The sequence below is a fragment of the Dermatophagoides farinae genome, chromosome 1 (assembly GCF_024713945.1).
Source record: "Dermatophagoides farinae isolate YC_2012a chromosome 1, ASM2471394v1, whole genome shotgun sequence".
Classification (NCBI taxonomy): Eukaryota; Metazoa; Arthropoda; class Arachnida; order Sarcoptiformes; family Pyroglyphidae; genus Dermatophagoides; species Dermatophagoides farinae.
Window position 1 is genome coordinate 8885114 of NC_134677.1, and position 19938 is coordinate 8905051.

The 19938-nt window shown below is 29.5% G+C and overlaps 1 long non-coding RNA gene across 1 annotated transcript in view; it reads left to right on the forward strand.

Annotated features, from left to right (window-relative positions):
• The first annotated feature begins 1664 nt into the window (after positions 1-1664).
• LOC124492654 (uncharacterized) overlaps positions 1665-19938 on the forward strand; it is a 71146-nt gene continuing 52872 nt past the window's right edge. Inside the window, exons 1-2 of the long non-coding RNA XR_006959050.2 lie at positions 1665-1939; positions 2009-2224. This is a non-coding gene — a long non-coding RNA (uncharacterized LOC124492654). The remainder of the gene's footprint in view (positions 1940-2008; positions 2225-19938) is intronic.

A 19938-nucleotide genomic window follows, 5' to 3' on the forward strand; every position in this document is an offset into this window, starting at 1 on the left:
GTGAATGATAATAATATTTGTTTTTCGTTTTCTTCATTATTTAAGTAGAAAAAAATTTCAAGCATTATGAAATCAATTAAATTAATGATTCCGGATTGTCGATCGATATCGATCAATAAACAAATGATTGCTTTAAAATGTTTTATATACAATCAATATATCAAAATGAAAAATATAAAAAAAAACTTGGTTATTTTTTTTGCAATCATTTTCACACATCATTATTATTGGTAGTACTTGATGATGTCCACATTGATTTTATGAACACACACACACACATCATTAAAATCTAATCGAATTTTTTTTTCTCTAGATTTAGAATGGTTGTTGTTATTGTTATTGAATCATAAGAGACATGTGTACAGAATTCAATAACAACAACAACCAAAAACGACCAAAATCGATCCAATGAATATATCGAACAACTCTCTGTTTCGATGGACAGGAATGGCAAAAATAAAAATCGATTACTAAATGATGACCACTAAAATGATGATGAGATTCAAGATTGTTTGACAATCCAAATAAGGGAGCCATATTGTCCACTTATAACAAAACAATCACGGTTGTTGACAATGAAAATGGGAAAAGAGAGAAAAAATTTCTTTCAAAATTTATTCTACAACACCATGCTAAATGCCAAAATTCTATTTGTTTGAATAAATTTTAGTTAGATTTAAATTTAATTTTTTTCCAACAGAAAAAAAACCCTGGTTGTTGAATTGAGAATCTCACTTTCCCCTGTTTTTGAACAAAAAAAAATGATGAAAAAAAGTAGCTTGTATCACGGAAATCCATCCACAATTGGAAGGCAAAAAATAATGCATTTCATATGTTTTTCATATGTGTGTGTGTGTGCAAGTTATTATTCGTATTTATATGACAGTTGTCAGTTGAACGGATATTGATTTGTTGTTGTTGTTGTTCATTCAAACATTGTGAATAAGTTCTGAATTTAAAATTCGATTTTGTTGTTTGCATTGCGATATTTTTCCCCTTGGAACTTTTTTTCAAAATGAAAATTGGAAAAAAAGGGACCAAGGAACCAATATCAATACAAGAAAGAAGAAGAAATCTCAATCACAACATCTTGAATGTCCATGGTATATTTGTTTATTTGCTAAACGGGTACATTGTGTGTGTGTGAGTTGAGTGGGTGATTGAAAAATGACAATGACACATATAGAGGGGATGATAAAGAAAAGAAAAGAAAATGTTCCAACAACAACAAATCAATTTCCAATTTACATTCCGTAACTTTAATCTAATTTTACATTCAATTTCGATGGATGTAAAAGTAAAAGGTCGAGTAAAAAAAATTTCCTTTGCCATTGAAATAAATTGTTCAAATTTAATTTTGAACAATGGCCATACATTGCGATCATTGTTTGTTGTAAGCAACATAATCAAATTATATGTCATTGTTGATTTCTTGAAAATAGAAAAAAAATTTCTTTTCCCCAAAAAAAGATGTCATCACAATTCGTTGAAAAATAAAGAAAAAACTTGACCACAATCACATACATAAAGTTTGTATGTTGTTTGTTTACTTGTTTTTTGTTTGACAAGAAAAAAAACATCACCATGATCATTACATAAAAGTGGTTTTTGTTTTGTTTTGTTTTGTTTTTTTTTTTTTTTTTTGGTTTAATTGAGCAGAAAATTAAGCCCATCATCAGCCGATGTTGGATGATGAAAAATGATCCACCACCGACCTGTGTTGATGGATCTTTGTTCTCTTTTGCAATTGATTGTGTGCGTGTTCATCAATGTGTGTTTCAATAAAAATTCAAAAGGTGTGTGTGTGTTCCAACCAAAACCAAAACAAAAGTGTTCCAAAATCACGTGATTTCAAATTCATTATTTTCAATTGTGTTTTGTGTGTGTGTGTGCGCGAAAATTTTGCATTTAAATTGTTCTCATTTAATCGAATACTATGGTATGATTACACCATGGTTTAATATCACCATATTGATTGAATTTCTTTTTTTTTCGTTATCTATTTTAGTACAAGTGTCAACAAGATTGGCACATGATAATGATGGGCACGCAAAACGACGATAATAATAGCCACCACCATCACCACCACCACCACCAGAACCAGCAAATACAGCATTTTTCTTCAATCATCCAATCATATTCTATTGAACATTGAATAACGATAACGAACAACGACTACGACGACAACTACAAAATTTTACAATAAAGAAATCTTTACCACACGGTAAATATCTTTTCTCAGATTTTGTTTTGTTTTTTTTTTTTTAGTTTTATGTCGTATAAATATTGAAAATTGTGATCACCATCATCATTGTTATTTAGATGATGATTATGATGATCAATTTTTTGTTTCCACTGTTTTAAATTTTTTATTGTTGTTGAAAACAACGAACCAAACAAATTTTTCGCCCCTGATAATGAGCGCTGTGTATTTCATTCATATACAATAATATAATACACGACCACAATTCATTCAAGTGTATCCACCGTCACCAATATAGATAGCAATGTGATTGTGCATAATTTGAATTTCTTATTATTTTTTTTCCAATTTTCAAATATCGATTGTTACTGATATTGATTCGTGTAGTTAGGTATATTTTTTTCAATACCAATAATTTAGCAACCAATAATTTCTAATTTTGTGAATGTAATTCCGTAGTTTTCGTGTGTGTGTGTGTGTGTGTGTGTGTTGAACATTATCTAATACTTGGTGGTGAATATTTTTTTTTTGTAGGGACGGGGTGTAAACATTTCACATTCAATTAATTTTTTTTTCTGCCAGTTTGCCAGATTGTCACACACACACCTATATATTTTATTTTTTGACCAACCATTTGGTCAAAAGAGATCTGTTGTTGTTGTTTGTCTTTTGGTGACATTCAATGTCGATACTTGAAAACAACGTAAAAACAATGATATTATTACCTTATACGATATATATACATGATGATGATGTTGATCTTGTGATATGTAGAGTATGACCAATGAAATCATTGGTTCGTCATGCTCATTATTAATATGTAGCCAGGTTGGTTGAATTTTTTTTTTGTTTTTTGTTTTTGTAATTGGAAAATTCAGGTGTGCATTGAAAAAACCCTTTCACTGCTAATTATTTGCTTGCCATATTATAATTATTAGCCAAATCATTCCTGATCATTCACTTGGGAGAACTGAAATTTTCAAGAAAAAAAAATTGATTCGTTACAATGGGGGGCACTATGGTAGTAAAATTTAATAATTTGAAAATTTGTCAAATTTTACAATTTTCTTTTTTTTTTTTTTTTTGATTAATGATCTGACTTTCGGCTATTCTTTTTTTCGTTTGTCTGTTTGTTTGTTTGGTTTGGTTTAGTTTTTTTTTCTTCCATCAAATATCACGATGGATGTCCTTGTTGTTGTTGTTGTTTAGGTGATCTGTTTCATTATTTTATTTCATTTTTGATGAAAATACAATCATTATCCAACAAGTCAAGCGTAGAGAATTCATTCATTCACTGTCACATCACTCAGAGATATTTATTACAATTTTTCATTGTTCATTTCACGTCAAACACACACACACACACGAAAAAAAATTTTTAGATGGCCATTATATTTAGATGTCATTTTTCTGCTCTCTGTACATTATTACATGTATATTTACGGCTGATGGGACACATTTGTTATGTATTTATCAAGAAAAAAAATTCCATCATATTCAGGTAAACTATAGGTGTTCACTACATTTGTTTTGATATTTTCAAATGGCAAAAAAACCACATTATTGTTGTTGTTGTTGTTGGCAATCTCATCATCATCATCTATATCATATCTCAATTTCACTAAGCGAATAAAAAAAACAAACGACATATGTTGCATCAATGACGATGAACCAAAAAAAAGACATGAATATATCACCGTATGTGTTTATAGAGTTGAAAAATGGATGAAATAATAAACAGACATATTGGTGGATACAACCACCTGAATAATGTCACAATTGTTTTGTGACTATGCATATTGGTTATTATTTAAATGATTGATAATGATGATTTCCTTTGTAAATTATTATTTTTAGATTGAAACAAATGTCTTAAATTATGCAAATGAGTGTGTGTGTGTGTATGATATCAGATTTCCAAAGTTGTTGAAATCCATTACAGATTCATTTGTGTTTGTGTGTATGGAACAAATTGAGTTTTAGTATGATAGTGATGATAATTTATTGCATGTTTTTGTTACATACCTTTTACGCACAGATGTACGTAAGATATCAAAAGTGTGGCACGTGTATTTTTTCCTCTGTTTGTGTGATATGTATGGTTTATCATGTTGTTTTATCCATCGCAGATTTGATAATAAAAATAATCATGTATATCAAATCACTTTTTATTTCTGTGTGTTCAAATGTGTACATACATATCTTGAGTGACAGATTGCGATTTTTGTTTTTGTCGAATCGAGATGTCAATCATCATTTGATGGATTCGTTTTTAATTTTTTTTTTCAAAATCTTTAATCAATTCACTCCTTGATGTTTTTTTTTTAAAAATTCCGAGTTCTTCAGGATTTTTTACATTTGATGAAATAAAATTTTTGTTGAGCATCTCGTTCGATAAATTAAATAGATTTAATTGCATTTTTTTTCTTTATTCACTGTATCGCTATCATTTCATTATACCGAAACAAATCAATTTACCATATAACCATGATGATGATGATCATCGTCATGATTATTAATCAAAATGACTTTTTCTGGTTGATTAACAAAAAAAAAAATAAAGATTCATTCCTTTGGTGGAAAAATCACCCAAAATCTATGAAATGTTTATCTGTTCCAAAACGGTTAGACTGTTCTGTTACGGGTTTGTACTGTATTTATTTGTTCGAGGTTTTAATTTTAATTTTCTTTGATTTTTTTTCCAATGCGAAATGCAGAAACAAACGAATGGACTGGACTATCGATTGAACATCATCATCATTATATGTTCTTGATCTTGATTTGTTGTTGTTTTGATGATGATAATGTTTTTTTTTTAAAAAAAAGAATTGGTATTTTTTCTTTTTTGGCTTTCTGTTAATTATTTCACATGCTGTGAATTCATTATATATACCAACCAGCGTGTTCACCATTGACGATGGAAAAAAATTGCCTTTTTTAATGTCTCTCGTTGATGGAAGAAAATTTTTCATTTTAAATTCAATGATAATAAATGAAATATATAAGGTGGAACATAAATAGAATTTTGATGATGATGAAATTCCATCATTTTATTTGATGATCAAGGAGAATTTGAGATTTGAATGGAACAAATCAAATCCAAATCCCAAACTGAATTAAATTCGTTTTGTTTATGAATCAAATTGAAAATTTTAAAATTCAATCCAAAAATGAATGAATGAATGAAAAAAAAAAATTTAAATTCACTGGATGAATTTATTTGATATTTTTACACACTCTTTTCTCATTTATTCCGGATACATTGATTTTATTTCCAGCAAATTCTCTAAGAAATTCTAATTTTTTTTTGCTCCCAATTCCTTGGAGGCATGTGTACACAACATTCCGATGATCATTTAAATTGATAATAATATTTGACCATTCACCAATGATGATAATAATGTTGTGTTCAAGCACACATATATTCAATTTATATTTTTTTGTGACCATTTAAATAGAGAATCTCCAAGAATGATGATGATGATAATAATCATAAAAAAATATTGTATTTAGCCAATAAAATCATTGATAAAATGGTTGATGATGATCATCATTATCATCAAGCCACGAGACCTCGGTCGTTTTACGTTTATTTTTTCGCTCGATTTTCCACCATATAAATGTTTATTATTATTATTACTATGAATGGAAAGTTATCATCATCATTATCGATAAGAGAATCGTATTTTTTGTTGTTGTTGTTGCTGTTGCTGTTGTTTCCCTTATGACCCAATCAAACCATATCGGCATTTTTGTTTCCTAACAACAAAAATTCCATTCTAGATTCGATAAGATTTTCGAAAATGAATGGTTTCGATTTTTTTTGTTTTTCATATTTTTGCAAGTTTAAAGTTCAATATGTGTGCTTGTGTGTGTGTATGTGCACCACACAAATCAATCCTCCAATGCCCAATGTCGATTGCAATTCATCTTTTTCTTTCTTTTTTTTCCATTTTGGTATCTCGCTCTCAGAGGATTCATTCATTCATATAAATATTTTCCACATCATTTTTGATTTTATTTTTCTAATTTAAACTTTGAAATTTTTTATTTTTTTTTCTTATTTCTGCTTTACACCACACATTCATGGTTATATAAGGGTTAGGCAATATAATGAAAAAAAAACCTGCAAGAAAAAAAAAACAAATTCCAAACATTTTGTTAGTGTGTGTGTGTGACATAGCCCCATTCGTATATCACTGGAATAGGAATGGCCATAAATTTTCACTTGATTCAGCAGCATTTTTTTTTCTTACCAGCCATCAATATCCACATGTTAGATGTCGATACGAATTTATATTTCCATGCATGTATATGTGTGTGTGTGTGTGAAAGCGTATCATCATCCATTTTAGTGTTTTTGTTTTTTTTTTTGCTTAGATCTTGATTTTTTTTTCGTTTTTTTTACTCACAACCACCATTATCATCATCATCATCATCGTCATTTTAATCTTATACACCCGAATTGATGGTTTTGGTTTTTTTTTTCTGATTCAAGTAAAAAGAAATTTACAATTTTTTTACGTTGGCGTTTTTTCCATTCCTTCCAATCATTGAATTGTGATTGCAAAAAATTCGCATTTTTTTTTTGTTGCCATTTTTTGTTTTTTTTTATGAATTCTTTGTTTGAGAAAGAGACAGAGAAAAAGAAAGGAGATCTCCTATCGATAGTGAAAAAAATGACCACAATCGCGCCTTCTATCCGCCAATACTGGCAACCTCAAATTCTTTTTCTTTTTCTTTTTTTTCGAGATCATCATCATCTTCTCCAGATTATAATAACGTCGTGAAGAACGATATTTTTAATTTATTTATTGGAGAAAAAAATATACGGTATACGTGAAATTCTTCATTGTGTATTCGTGATAAATTTTGTTTGGAATTTTTTTTTCTTATCTTCACTCTTTTTTTCACTATCAAAAAATTCTCTATTCTCATTTTTGATGTAGACAATGTCAAGAAATATACGGTGAATGTTTAGTCAAGTAAAAGGTTTGACAGCGATTTCATTCATTCACATAATGTCCAATGTATATTGATTTATTGATTTTGTTTCCGCTGTTAAGCATTCAATAGTTGCTGTTTGATGTAACAACAACAGCAGCAGCAGCAGCAGCAAAGATTGGATCTCTAATGTGTGTGTGTGTGTGTGTGTTTAACTAATTAAAAAAAAACACAAACACATAGATATGATATGATATGATATGATGATGTGGCTGGAGAAATAAAAAAAATTGTTTTATCTTTTAACACACACACACACACACACGATATACAACTAGATTGAAAATTGCTAGATTGAAAAAAATCAATGTTTATCAATCATTTGATAATCAATGTGTGTGTGTGTGTGTGTATGCTAAACCGAATACATTTTTTTGTTTTGTTTTGGTTTGTTTGTTCAATAAAAGTCAAATTCTAATTGTTTTCCAATGTTTTTCACACAAATACCAAAAAAAGGATCAAAATGTAATATTCTTTTGTTGTTGTTGTTGTTGTGTGTGTGTGTTAGCTATTTTATTTTGACGAAAATTTATTATCTATTCGATTATGATGGTGATGGGATACTGAACACACACACACACAAACAAGAGAGAATTGGCTTTTTTCAATGTGTCAAATATTCTGCGACCAAATAGAGAAAAAAACTATTAACTTTTTTTTCGTTAGTTGGTTCAATCAAACATGGTCCATGAATGGTAATAATAATCATTAAATTTAAATCAACTGATCCTGTTTGGTGAAAAATTATTATCATCATCATTTTCTTTTTTTTCTTTTTCGGTCAATAATGGTCTGATCACAATTCGGTAATTAGAAATTATTGACCCAATCATCATCCTTATGATGGTGATTGGGAATTTTTCGTTATTTTTTTTGGTTATCTATTGTGTTTTATATATAATCCATGTATCCAGTTGTTTTTTTTTGGAAACTTTGACAATTTCACAGAATTTTTTTCTGATTCGAGCCAGCCACTACTAGTAGTAGTATCATTGTATAAGTTTTGTATATTTTACATTGCTATTGTGGAACACCATTCATTTTTTTTCTATTTCTATTCATCTTGTGTACATGTAATGAAATGGTGTTGTTATCTAAATTGGACATTAATTTTAAAATGTTGATGATGATGATGATGATGATCAGGTTCGGGATAATTTATGTGTTATTATTAACTCGAATCTCTTTCTCTTATCGGTAAACATTATTTGATCATCATCATTTGACAAACAAAAATATCTCTGGTCAGCGACAAGCAAAAAAAAAAAAAAATCATCATCATCATTAACGGTGACAATGTTGAATTTAGTTTAGTTTTTTTTCCAAATCTCTGTTGATGATGATGATGATGGTCATGGTAAATTTTTTTTTTGCTCATTGATTACAATCTCTTCTCAAAAAAAAATAACCATTATTATTATGAAGTGCCAAATGTTGTTGGTTGATTACATCACATAACATGGTGAAATTAATTTGAAAAAATGAAAAAATTTTTATCGTAAAAAGGATTGATTTTTTTCCGATGAATTTGATCATCGATCGATCGAATGAATTCAAACAATGTAATCATTTTTAATCATTTCTTCACACACACACACACACACATTCATCATAATCAATCTTTTTTTTGAAGAAAAAACGATGAAATTCAGGAAAAAAAATCTCAATAATTCATTTCATTTGTTTTTTTTCCTATTTCCTTCTTCATTTTTTTTTATTCAAGATTTATGGCCATATTATTCAAAATAATTATCATTTACTTGTAAAGAAATATTTATTGCACATATGAAAATTGATATTGGCAAATTTTTCTGTTTTTTGTTTTCTTTGTTTTTTGGTTGAAAAAAATTGTTTTGAATGATTCATTTCTGGTTTCTCGATTGGATGCAATTTTAAATCGAATTGAATTGTATCTCATGCTGTGTGTAGCACATGAACACACATCACATTCATTGATGATGATGATGGCTTTTCTCTGCTCAATGATTAATATGACTAATTAGTATTCTTTTGATGGTGTTGTTCCAGGATAAAATCTTTTTAAATTCATTGGTCAATTCATTTTAGCCATTTATAATGCTGTCTTTTTTATCTATCTATGTGTGTATGTGTGTTAATGTTTACACTTGAAAGCAAGCAATACTTATACTCAACTTGGATGATACTTGTTTTCGGACATGATACATTGATTATTATTTGGTAGAGAATTTTTTTTTCTTTGGCTAAAGGTTTTCATATATGTCAAGAATCGTATAGTTTTATTTGGTTTGAAAAATGTCCGTTTTTCTTTCTTCTTTGTTGTTGTACATCAGCAAGTACATCTTTGCGTTTGGACACGATCTCTCGATGATAACACACACACACACACACTGTTTGTGTGTGTGTGTATTTATTAATTTTTCAATACAAGTATTTTAGCCATAAATTTTCAACAACAACAACAACAACTGAAGCAGCCGAAAAAACTCTTATCCTTTGAAATGTGAAATGAAAGAAAAAACCGTTATTTTTTCTGGTTACATAACCAACACACACATAGTTTGACACTAAGCCATCGTTAAGCTTTTTTTTCTTTTTTTTTGCGATCAAATATTCTATGAACCACACAATGATGTGTGGTGATGTGTGGTCAATTTGAATTCTAGTCCACAACATGGTAAACATATCCTTGTTAGCACGCACACACATACACACACATTATATTCTTATCTTTCACTAGAATTTTCAAAATAAAAAAATTTTCGATATCTAAAGACGGGCAATATTTCATTGTCAATTGATCAACAATAGCAGCAACAACAACATTTGTTTTCTATTAATTATTATGCTTTTTTGCAATTTTTTTTCGTTATTCGGGTTATCATATAATCGCACTTTCTCCTCGGGTTGTAAATATGAATCATCTTGAATGTCAATCGAATAAGAAAATGGCCATTATTATTTTTAAAGATAAATCTAGCTTCTCAGATTCTTTATGAAATATGAAGCTGGAAAGTTTTTCTTTCTCTTTTTTTTGCTTTTGTATGTTTTTACCATGTTAATAACATAGTGACATGTATATAATTCTTGTAAATAAAGAAAAAAAATGAGATAATTTTTCAGTATTCAAGAATATTCTAAACACACAAAGTCAAACTACATCAAGGACAACATTTTACACGAATATAAATGAATAACATTGTATTCATCGATATGGAATTGCCTCGATTTGATTTTCTTCGGATGAAGAGTTCAATTGTTGTATCGATTAGTTTTAATTGAAAAAAATTCACATTTTCAAACAATTCTTATTGACAATTTATGATTATTGATTGATTAATATCTAATTGTGTTCTATTATCATCATCATTCAATTGAAACAATCAAAGAGTTGTGCATGTGTGCATACAATTAATGTTAATTATAATCAATTGATTTTAATTTCCTTTTGTTTATCTTAAATTCAAGACAATAGCAAATGGCTATGCCTGATTGATGCACATGATGACGATGAACCATAATGATTCTTTTTCTTTGTTTTGAAATTTTAAAATCCAATTTTTCTTATCTTCTCTAATTGGCTAATGGATTTTGTCATTTTGTTTCTTTCTCGTTTCGTTGTTCACATTTTTTTTGGACAATTACACAAATCCTGTTGATTTCAAATCCAAAAATACAACCACACTTCCCCTTTATATATAATAAAAGGGGCACGTTATGTGTAATTTGTTTGTAGATTTTTTTTTTACACACAGTCAGAAAGTTGTTACAATTTTGCTTATTATTTGGTTCCACAAAATGTATCACATGTGTGTGTGTCGTTGCTGTTTGTTGAGCAAAGCAAAGAATGAATGAATGAGAAAAAAAAAAGAAAAATTACTACTCATAAATCTTGATCCAATTTCGTTTGTTGTTGTTTTTTTTTCATTTGGCCATTTTTTTTCTTTTTGGCCAGAAAAAAAACACTACTTTTACTGATTGAAACGACGTACTGCGTGTAAAGAAATTAATTCTGTTTTTTTTCTGTTCTTGGATTAGTGTTTTAGATCGCGCCTGAATCTCGAATCGAATGAAATGAAATTTTCTAAATAAAAAAAAAATACTGAACTACTGACTGACGGCTGATAAAATGGACGATACGAAACTTTTTTTTATATTCCAAACATCGCTTGTGTCCAGCTACTGTCCATCTATCAATCCATCGGTCTTTAATTCAATTTAATTTGTCTCTTGAAAAAAAAACAAACACAACACAATCAACTTTTTTTGGGGGAATAAATTGCAACTTTTGTCGTTGTTGTTGTTGTTGTTCTTGTTTGGATATAACCGAATTTTGCAATCGGATATATGTGTGTGTATGTGTGTTTTGGGTTTTTTTCTGGTATAATGTAGGAATCGAACAATTCTCCAATTTCAATTGATCGAAAAATTGTTTTAAATTCTTCATTCATCCATCTATCGTTTCGATTGCTTGATTGTTTTTTCTCTGTTTCGTTTCGGAAGCTTTGATTAATTTGCTTGGCGCGCACACACACATACACAAACATACATCGTGTATCTACAAGACGCAATACGATGTTTTTTTTCTGTTTCATTTTAGTTTCTTGAACATTGTGAAACACACCATGATGACTAGTGTCTGTGTGTGTGTGTGTGTCATCGAAATACCAATAAAACCAGTGAGAGAAAGAGACAGACAAATATAATGTTAGATAGATTGAATTCTTGAAGTGGATTCTTTTTTTCCCATTTTTTTCTTGCTCCAATTTAATTTAGCTAATAAATAAAATTTGACATTTGTCAATGAGAATGACAGCATCAACGACGACGACAACAACAACAACAACGCGATACGACATGAAATGAAAATTCGAATGTTGAAAAAACGCACACACACATACCGATTCTAGTTCTAGGCCTATCGATTTTTTTTATTGCTTCATTCCATACGATCCAAATGACCAAAACTGTTTTGTATTAAGAATGATGATATAGGGACAAAGAATTCAAACGATTATAATGGATAGCTTAACGAAGAGACGAAATATTTCGAATATTTTGACGATTAAATTTTCTGTTCGTCGTCGTCGTCGTCGTCGTTGTTGTTGTTTTGATCGATCCATTCATTTATTTTCAAATTCCAATTGATGATGAAACTATTTTCTCGTTCATTTTATTTCAATGAGAAATTCTACAAGACATTCGTCGTTGCACATTTATAATTATTATATTATTATTAGCCCGTTTCAAGAGAGATCAAGATCTCATACCAATCAACATTACAATGACAACGATTTTCTTTTTCTTTTTATTTTATTCTGCCATGACACAAAAAATATGAAATTGTCAAAATAAAAATGAAATAATATTCTAGTCACAAAAGTGGTTCTTTTTAATAAACTAATATATGCCCACTAGGTTTCCATGGTTAGTCAACACAGACACACATACATGCATACAGTTCAATTCTGTCGATTGTGTGTTCATTCGATACTACAATATGGTCCATTTTTATTTTGGCCATTCTACACGGTAAATATACATGGATCAAATTCCGTTTTATTTTTACATGTAGACAAATGATTAATTCGATTTTTCCGGTTTGGCATTTTTCTGGTGATGGTTTTTCCTTTCCAAACAAACACACACACACATAACGAAAAATGTGTGTTTTTTGTATTTTTCCGAATTCAATTCATTTAGTTTGTTTGTCGTGCGTGTGTGTGTTTGTGTGTGGAAATACAGAATTTAATTTTCAAAAAAAAAACCGTTTTAAAAAATAAATTTTTGCGAAAAATTCATTTACACAAAATATGGCTTGAGGAAAAGCATGTGATTTGGCCATTCGAATGGCATAATTAGTGATATTTTTCCATTTGATGAAATTAATTTGGAATGAAAACAGAATGGTATAATCTAATTATCTAGCATTTTCGTTGTCCGATTTATTGTTTATTTTGATGCTGTTATGAAAGAATTTTAAATTTTTTTTCTCATTTGCATTTTATTTTTACCACCATTCTAATAGTTCATCATCCATGCCTATTTTGTGCTTGTATTGAACTTTGTAAGTTTGTTGAATAAACACCTAGAACCGCCCCGAATTTGTAATCAAAGTGAAAGAGGTACCCACATTACACATACATATTGAATGAGTAGTGCCATTCATCCATCTAATTTGAAGCCATCATCATCATCATTTGATTTTCGTCAAAACTGACAACAAAACAGTAATGTGAACACGCAATATCAAATAAACTGGCAGCACATATGATGATGATGATTATTATGGTCAAATTTATATAGTGTGTAGGTATGCGCGCATATTGCTATATTTATTTGATTGAATTCCAAATTTCTAAAAAAAAAAAAATTCACTCAAGTCGAACCTGTCATTTTTAAATAAATTTAATGATGAAAATGAAGAATATACCTGTGTAAATTATGTAAATTAAGATGATTCTTATTCATGGCAACAGCAGCAAAAAAGTAGGCATGATTCTTGATGTTCAGGAACCTAGATCGATTTTTTTCTTTTGAATTTGTAATAAAAAAAATTCATTGCTCATTGATGATGATGATGACTGCTAATATTTTATCCAAAAAAAAACAGAGTCTCTAAGGAAATTTTTTTTTCTGTTTTTGTTTTTGGGGCCAATATCGATGTGTGTGTGTGCTGAAAAATAATGTATTGGCAAATTATATATGCAAACAAGGTCAGCGTTGGGAATTTTTTTTTGTGGTTCGTTGTTCTCATTGAAAGTTTTTTTTGGCCAATTTTTTCTCTTATTTTTACAAAAACCACAAACCAAACGAAATGGAAAAATAGACACATCCATGTACTGTGTATTGAACATTGTAAATTGGCGATTGATCGATGATCGAAAAGGAATAGTCAAACGAATAAATGGTCAGCCAATTTGATCATTGATGTGATTTTCCAGCTCAATATTTGCATGAAAATGGCCATTAATAATTTTCATTAATAAATTCCAATGAATGAATATATATTTAGCCAACGGCTGAATTTGTTTTGCTGTCAAATTGTCAATCATTTTTTTTTTTTTTTGATGCAATACGAAAACATTTTTTTTCAGATTAGCTAATCATTATTATTTGGGGGGTATCAGTTTTCTGTTTTTCAACCCTTTTCAGTTAATCTGATTATCTTGTATTTTTGGTTCTATATGCAAAATAAAAATGCTGTTTATCGATACGAGATTGGAATGAAAAAAAATTGAGTTCAATTTTCCAGTATGATTTCATCATTGTGATTTTATATCATTTTTTTCGATTTATATGCAAAAACAAAAGAAAATCTATAACCATAATAAATCATATTTTTTGACATTTTTCCTTTATTTTTTTCTCTTGCTTTACCCCACCGTATATACACCATTAGTTTTGTTTACATTGGATTTATTGCACAGGTTGTGGTTTTTTTCCAAGAATTTTATTCTTCAAATAAAGAATAAAATCATCATCATTATCATCATCAAGAGTTGATCATCAACGATAGCGATCAAGCTATCGATCCAGCCCACTCAATGAAATTCAAATTTGTCAAAAAAAAAAGAAAAGAATTTTACTATGATCAATATTATTATGATTTCTACTATTTTCTATATTTTTTCTTCACTAGAGTTTCATTTATGAAATTGATGACATAATGAATGTCAATTTATCCTAGCCACACACACAATCACAATCACAATCACAATCACCAGAATAATCATTATCACATAGAAAAAAAACCCAAATAAATGTTTTGTGTGATGGTTTTTTTTCTGTATTTTATTGACTTATTTTCATTTCAGTTTGCTCCATCACCACCACCACCACCCTCCGTCTATTTTTATGGTTCTCATTACATATTCTCATTTCAACTAAAAGCGGGCGCCTCTCGTTTTGAATACAATTTTTATTATTATATTCTGTCAGTGTGTGTGTGTGTGTGTATGTGTTGACAAATTTGAATAAAAACATTCAATGAATAAGAATTGAGCAAAAGAAAGAAAAATTGAAAATGGAAAATATTCAAAATAAAAAAAAAAATAAAACGAAAATCAGAAATGATCATCATATGTCTTTTGGCAATTGTAAAATGCAAATAATAATAATAATGATAATGATGATAATATGGGACGATCGAAACCAACCAAAAAAAAAAAACCATTTCTACAAATCGTTAGGGTCGTAGAAAATCGAAAATTCAAAACGAGACCACAATGTATGTGTGTGTGTGTGTGTGTGTCACCATAAATTTTGCCTTGGATTTTTATTATCCAAAATCATCATCATCATCATCATAATGATCATTTATGTATTTGAATTGTTTTTTTTTTCATTCGTCGTAGTTGTCGTTGTTGTTGGAAAGAAATAAAATCATATACACCAATTATTTGCAGCGAAAAAAAAATGAATATCAATCATCAATAATAATAAATTGAACAAATTATTGTCACGAATTGTTTTTTGTTTTGTTTATTTGTTTGTTTTTTGGTTGGTTTTTTTATTCATTATTTCAATATTCGATCTCTCCGACATTGCTAATTTGTAACCATTTGAATTGATTTGATTCGATTTTTTTTCTGTTTTGTTTTGTTTTGGAAATTGCATCCCAATTACCATGTATATGATGACTGTATGACCAATGGCTGAATGTTGACCATCATTATGTAGATCTTGTGGTTTACACACTATAGGAATGTATATGTGCATCGTTTGCCTGATTTTTCTTTTTTTGCTCCCATTGTTTCAGATAAAATTATTCACAGTCAAATGCATCGATACATGTTCTGGTTTAGGTCGTGTATATTCAAGAAGGCAACCAGGCATGCATCATCATCATCATGAAATGATTTACAAAACAAAAAAAAAGATCTGGAATTGTTAACACTTGGCTAGGTTTTTGTTTTCTTTCTTTGTCATATTTGAACATTTAGTTTGCATTTTTTTTCTGTTGTTTTCTGGTTTTTACTATTCGATTCATTATTGAATTTTTTTTTCATTGATAATGAATTCATTTTGAAATTGACAATTGGCCAGAATCGATAGTGTGTGTGTGTGTGTGTGATTAGCGCAAAAGAAATATTTTTTTTTATTTAAAAATCTTACTGATAAGTGGTCTTTTCTTTTTGTAAATGCTGGTTATTATACTGCTATGAAAATCGAAACATGTAAACCCTACTCTTTCGAATCGAGATGAGATGATGATCCAAATGAAGAAAAAAAATCGAAAGAATCATCCAACGACGAAAAGGCTGGTATAATACTACTCTATCTCTCTCTCTCTCTGTATGTGTTTAGATGTTTGGATGTTGTCGTTTTTAGACACGAAAACGAAAAAAAAAATCGAGAAAAAAATTCTAAGCTCAAACGAGAATTCAAAAAGAAGAAAAGAATCCAACGAAAATGAAACGAACCAGCTCTTCTAAACCAACACAGCTAAATAACAACAAGCTAGCCCTAGTGAACGTAAACGAGCACCAAACACGACATAATGATAAATGACATTTTTTCAGTAAATGGACATCCACACACACACACAAACATAGCCAAAAAAACGCCAAACGAATTTTCGAACCAAAACTAGAACCGGCCACCAAAAACAACCAACACTAACCAAAGGCGATGCACACACGAAAATTGTACAAAAACAACAACAGCAACAACAACAACAATTTCGATCTGTTAAAGCTAGAAAAAAAGAAAGAAAAAATTAAAGCTCCCGAATTTTCGTTTGTTCATCAGACACAGATGCTATATCATAAGTGTGTGTGTGTATGTGTTTTTGGTCATTTTTGTTAGTTTTTTTTCTTGATTAGAAAACTTTGGATCCACAATGTTAAGATTTAAAACTTGGCTCGTTTTTTTTGTTTAGTTTTGTTTTGTTTTTGGTCACCATTCACACAATTGGTGTAATGTGTGTGTGATGGGTGTAATTAGAATTAAAGTCACATAATAATAAAAAAAAGAGAGATTGGTAAGAGTAGGCGTTCATTGAAGATTGGTTTAGCTATAGATAAAACACACTGAATTTTTTTTTCTCTTTCTCTCTCCATTCATTTTGGTTGTCCAACTTAATGAATGAAGATATTTGTTTTGCCGGCTGCTTCGGATTTTTTGGATTCTTTCGTTCTTTGCTTCGTCGTTTTTTTTCTATTCTATGCAGCAACAATTTTCCATAACACAACGGAAAAAAAACATGGCCAAATCTTATTTGATTGCATTTTTTTTCATTTCGAAAAACTTTTTTTTTCGTTACAAACTAGAGAGAAAAGTAACTCACCATGAATGTGTGTGTGTGCAGCATGATATCATGTATGTGTAACATTGACCATAACATGGAACAAATTAAATGAGAAAACACACTATTCTGGATCAAATATTCTATACATTGTCTATGGAACGAAAAAAAACCAGCCTCGAGTATTGTAATCATTGATGTGTTGTAGCAAGAAAGTTTTCTCATCTTCGCCAATAATAATGACTCATTTCATTTCATATATAGATGGAAAATATTGGTCTCATTTTCTTTCTGGAAACGAAAAAAAAAAAATTGCCTTTGGCCACAAGCAACTACAGATGAAGAACAGAATCAGAATTTCAATGAAAAATAAACTAGAACTAGGAATAGATAAAATAGATTTCTTCAATTATTGATATTAATCATCATCATTTTAATTAAATTCGATTGCAATTCGAAGATAATTATTATCCACCAGGAAAAAAATTGCACCAAATTGACCATTCTGTTTTGTTTGGTTCCATTATGGAATATTTCATCTTGAATTGGCTAAGAAACAAAAAAAAATCACCTTGTCATTCCATTGAATCCGTTTTCAATGGAAAAAAATCTTTTTTTCATTTCAATTCTATTCAATTCATCAAACTTTATTCATCATAATTTATATTTTTTTCTTCATTTCATAATAATCAACGGTTGTACTGCAATGATTTTTGCAAACGTTTCTTTAATGAATCTTGTGTTGAATTATCATCCATTGATTTTAACCTAAAACTTGAAACAAAGAATCCATCTTGGGTCTTTGTTTTTTTTCGTTGTTTCTTTCCTCGTGATTGTGTGTGTGTGTGTGTGTGTGGAACAAAAAAATAATATGGGTGTTGTTGTATATCCGAAAAAAGCCTTTCATTATCGAGATTGAGAGAAAAAAAAATTTGGCGAATAAGTGAATGCCAATTATCAACGAAAAAAAGAAGCGAAGCAAACCCTGTTATTACAGATAACATAAAAAAAGCACTTGACTGCCATTGATACAATTTGCTGATGATGATGATGATGACGGGCTATAGTTGATTGTAATTTTCATTTCGTGTATTTTTTTTGTTTCTCTTTTTCCTCTCGTTTTAAAAGCTTTGTCATGTTCATTTTTAATTAAGAATGTGAATAGAGAAAGTGGGAGATAGAATGAGAAATAACGAAAAGATTCCAAGCTTCTGTGTGTATGTGAAATCCATTGGCCTGTAGTGTGTTTCACATACATATGATTCTTGAACACACTAGTGTGTGTGTGAAAACTTCATTCAATTTTTTTTCTGGGTGTTACGGGTCCAGAAAAAAAAGCAAATGAAACTTTTGTTTTAACCATTTTTTTCTGGCCGCTCATTGGATGCCATTTTCAAATTCATTTATTCGTTTGTTCATTCGTTGTTAGGAAAAGTTTTTCGTTTTTTTTTCCTTTTTCATTTCGAAAATCAGACCAAAAACGTGCTATTATAATTGGTCGATAATTAGTGAAATGAATGGAATCGCGTTTCTGACTTGATTTTTTTCTATTGCTGAAGATTGAAGATGAATGGTTGTCAAAATCTGGATCGACAAATGGTTCGTTTTTCTCGGATAGATAGATAGACGCTGGGTGTGTTTGAATGTTCTCATACAGTAGTAGTATTAGTAGTTGCATCAAATTCTTAAAACGTACACATCACTATTAGACAAATGTATTTGAAAAATTCGAAAAGACAGCTTTCAATCAAATGAAAATGAGAAAAAAAAGATAATTGATACTTGTAACGCAAGGATAAGCACCGATGATGATGATGAACGTTTTTTCAATTCAAGAATCGTCCAGAAAAGAAAAGAGCTTGTAATTTGGGTATTCTTTTAAATCAATATGAATGTAAAGTTTAATTATCGTTTGATTATGTTGGGATTCAGTTCTTCTTCTTCTTTTTTGATCCACCCACACAATTTCCTGTATTAATTGTGTTTTATCTCAAACATTCTGTTAAACACTTTGCTGAATTGGATTGTGAAAACTTTGCTATATTTTCCACATTTCAAATTTATTCTACCAATATAGCGATTTTCCGAACATTTACTACTACATAATTGACACATCGATTTATGAATCGAACAAACAAAATTGGTAGCAAAAAAAAACAACAAAATAACCTGTTTGTTGGTCATTTATCTATCCATTATTATTTTTTCGTCGTCTTTCTTTGTGTTCACAACAACGAATCGTTAGTAAAAAGTGTTAAAATAATAGAAAATTGGTATATAATATGTGCGCGTATACTGAGCTCATCATCAATTTATTTCTGCTGTTGGTGGTAGTTGGTAGTAATCATCATCATCATCATCATCATTATTATTATTGTTAGTATTGGTGGTCATCATCATCATGGAATAAATTGATGATCCCATCTTAACACACACACACACACATACAGTAGCCAATTCATTTTGAGTAATAAAGTACTTGTGAGTTTCGTGTGTGTGTGTG